Source organism: Raphanus sativus, chromosome 5 (assembly GCF_000801105.2).
Source record: "Raphanus sativus cultivar WK10039 chromosome 5, ASM80110v3, whole genome shotgun sequence".
Taxonomy (NCBI): Eukaryota; Viridiplantae; Streptophyta; class Magnoliopsida; order Brassicales; family Brassicaceae; genus Raphanus; species Raphanus sativus.
The window spans coordinates 14,273,629-14,277,586 of NC_079515.1; positions in this window are offsets into that span (position 1 = coordinate 14,273,629).

The window sequence follows — 3,958 nt, forward strand, 5'->3', positions numbered from 1 at the left end:
TGGTGGTCATGTCACAAATGGCTCCTACTGTAGCCATAAATGCTCTTCCAAGTAAGAGGGAAGAGTTCCAATTTAGCTTGATGTCTAGGACATGAAAATCCACAGGGACGATAGCATTACCAATATGTACTTCCAGGTCTCTGATCAAGCCTCCAGAGTTTTTCTGAGTGTAATCCACAAATGTAAAGATCTCTGGTGAAGGCTCTACTTGCAGGCCCAGATGGTCTGCCATGACCTTTGGTAAGATGCTGACTGATGAACCAGTGTCACATAGTGCATGAGGAAATTCAATCCCTTGTACTACACAGAGTATTGCAAACTTCCCAGGATCACTCTTCTTCTTCAAAGTAATCATTTTCCTCATATCTTCTCTGACATTGTCAAACCTTCTTCTAATGTCATTTTCAGTCTCCCTTATTTCTCTGAAGAACATCCACAATCTGCTTGTGAAGTAAACCTCCTCAAAAGGTTTCTCTGGTGGGATTCTGATGACTCTCTTAGTGAAACCATCAATCTCCTTTTCATTAGCTTCCCTCTTAAGGTTCTTAGGAATCTTCTCCTTCCTACTCCTTAACCTTCTTCCTTCAGTTCCCTCTGATGTAGGTGTAGTGTCTGAAGGGTTACCAGTGGTCTCTGTAGGGTTAGCTTGTGGTTTCGGTGTGGGTCTGTGTGCATTGATTCGATCGATGCTAGTTGCACTCGGTATGTGAGAGGTGCGTGTCGATCGATAGGTGGAGAAAAGGGTCGATCGATACGTTTCTCATCTTTATGTCGATCGATGAGTGGCTCGTCTCGTCGGTCGATATCTTCGTAGCTGTAGGTGGGTGGGTATGGATGAGAAGCCGTGAATTCAGCATGTGCCAATATCCTAACCGCGTTGCAATCTGCAGTCGTATCCGGAAATGGCATCATTGATGTCGATCGATGTGGACTAGTTGGTGTCGATCGACACCATTGTGATCCGCCGAAACTTAGTGAACTTTTCACTTCAAATTCTCCTTTTTGTAGCTTTTCCTGTTTCACCACTTGCCAGAAATCATCATCTATAATGGCATTCACGTGGTGTTTCCTATTTCCTTCCCCTACTTCCTTAGAAGTTCCAATTCTCCTGATAGAGTCTTCAGTCTGGACAATATGTGTCTCAAGTTTCTTAACTTTAGTGCAAATTGTGTCTATCCTTGTGGTCAGATTGTTGAAGACAGAGTCAATCTTCCCATTGAAGTCTACTGTAAGCTTCTGCTAACCTTCTAGAACTCTATCAATCATGGCATCAAACTTACTCTCCTGGGTGGGTGGTGGTGGGTTTTGGTAAGCTGAGTTGCCGTAGTTCCTTGTGTTGGTGAAGGGTTTCTAATACTGTGAACTATGGTTGTAGTTACTCTTCAGACCACTGCCAAAAAAGTTTCTGTTTCCACTCTGGTTTCCATATCTCTGAAATCCAGTACCTCCAATGTAGTTCACATCTTCCTCTGTATCATCTTCTCTAGCCTCTCCTTCTTCAGCTGAGCAGACTGGCTGCCCCAGAAATGCATGTAAAGCATCTATCTTGGCTCTGACTTCATTCATCTGGTCTTCTCCGATGGCTGCAACCGATTTCTTCTTGTCAGAGTCAGTGTTCTTGGTGCTGCTGCTGTTGGCTAGGTTCTCAATAAGTCTCACAGCCTCTATTGGATTCCTAGTGTTGAAGTTCCCCTCGCTAGCAGTATCAAGAGCCATCTGATACCTCAAGGCGATACCTCTGTAAAAAGTGCTTAGCAGCTGCACTTCATTGAATCCATGGTGTGGACAGTCTCGCTGGAAGAACTTAAATCTGATCCACGCGTCTTTCAAAGTCTCACTAGGCTTTTGCGCGAAAGTGGCGATTTTTCTATCGGCCCAGGATGTCAGTGATCCTGTAGGTAGCTGCTTGAGCCAGTGCGAAGCTTCTCCAATCAGTGAGTATTTGAAGAGCTTGCAGAGTAGGTAGTCCTCAGGGACTCCATCCATACGAATAGCAGCGATAAGATCCTCGAACCTCTCCAGATGGTCCATAGGATGCTCGTGTGATAGCCCAGAATAAGGTATCTGAGACACGAGAGAGTAGTACTGAGGCTTGAGCTCGAAGTTCGGCTTCTGAATCTCTGGAAGTCGAATAGCTGATCTGTTGGTGTAGTACTCGTCTGGACGATTGTAGCCTACCAACGATCGTGTTTGAGCTTCTCCTGTAGCCTCAGCTTCAGGCTCATGGATTATGTTTCCTTGTGCATCTAGCTTCTGACCTGTTGCATTACGCAGATGACCATCTTGGTCATACAGATTTCCATTCTCGCCCTGCGTGAGGATAACAATCGCGACCATGCTTCGCGGAGTAGTATCGATCGATGTACGGTGAGTAGTATGAAACGATGTGGATCAGCGAATGGTATCGGTCGACGGTGCTGTCTGAGTGTCGGTCGACGGTTGATCGTGAGTATCAGTCGACGGTACTGCGGTTCTGTCGATCGATGCGGAGCGTAGGTCTTTGCGGATTGAGCGTTCCAAGTGTGCAGGATCCTTTGAGAATAATAGTTGATTTCCCCTGTTGCTTCTGGTACTGTTAGACATGTACCTGAAAAGACAAGAAAAATTTTAATCAGAAAGGAGGTAAAAGAAAAACCTAAGATTAATACGATTAAATCTAATGGCGATCAAAGCTCCCCGGCAACGGCGCCGAATTTGATAGTGCTCAAATTACCCAGTAGAGCTTACTCTCTCAAATAAGTGGTACAGCTGTAGTACTTAGGGATCGAATGACGAGGAGCTAGGGAACCAATTAAATAAAATCTACCAATCAATCCTAGGTGAAGTTGGTTTATATGATGGAAATAAAAATAACAATTCCTAAAATGAGCAAGGTAGTTGCTCTAACTAACAATATGATAGGTTGTTTAAATGTGATAAAGAGTGCTGGACATAGGGCTTTTATTCAAGAATATAGATTATAATTTCTATAAATTCTTTAACAAGTTGCTTGCATGATACTATAGATCTCAACCGCTTAACTCTAGTGATATCTCACTGGTTAAATAATTCAGATCTCTGGACTCAACTGTCGTATGTTGACACAGAAAAAAAGTCGATCGACATCCTTTTGAGATATCGATCGATACACCTTTCGCTCGGCGATCGATTCACCTGTTGGGATATCGATCGACGGCTTCTAGATATACGTAGGCGCGAGCCGATAATGAACACTAGGTCTCAAGGAAGGCTGTCGCTCTTCTCAACAGGAGACAAGCTAGCTCAAATGGATAATTCAAGATAATCAAAGATCCTAGTGATCTATATTCTAGTTAGCTAATCTAGAACAAGCATAGGGTGCAATCCATTTGATGAGTACCACAACTTAGCAATTATAGTTTGAGGCTAATCCCACAAACCTATTTAAACCCTAGATCTAACAAGTAGACTACTCAGACATAGCTAAACAATTCATGACAATGGATAGATGAAAGAATTGCATATATAGAAATAAGTAGAAATACAAAAGGAGATGAGAAATCTCTCCAATCTCTCAAAACAAATAAAACTCTAGTCTCTTTCTCACACTCTCTGCTTTGCTTTTCTCTAAGTTGTTCAAAGCTTGTCGTCAAAAACACTTAGCAGGAATATTTAAGCATTTCCATTAGGTTAAAAACTCGTCAAGGGCAATCTCGTAATTTGGTGAAGTCTTGGTGAAGTAGTCGGCTAAACCATTTCGTCCTCGATATCGATCGACAACACAGGATGTGTATCGATCGATTATAATCTTCTAGTACGCGGATCTTCTCAACTACATCGATCGACAACTCAGGATGAGTATTGATCGATTATAATCGCAATGTTGACTTCCGACTTGGTTTTGAATGGTCAACTCGGGTGTATCATCTCTTGTACTCCAAAATGCTCCAAAACATCACTTTCTCACGAAATGCTCCTGAACCTTAAAACATACCTAACA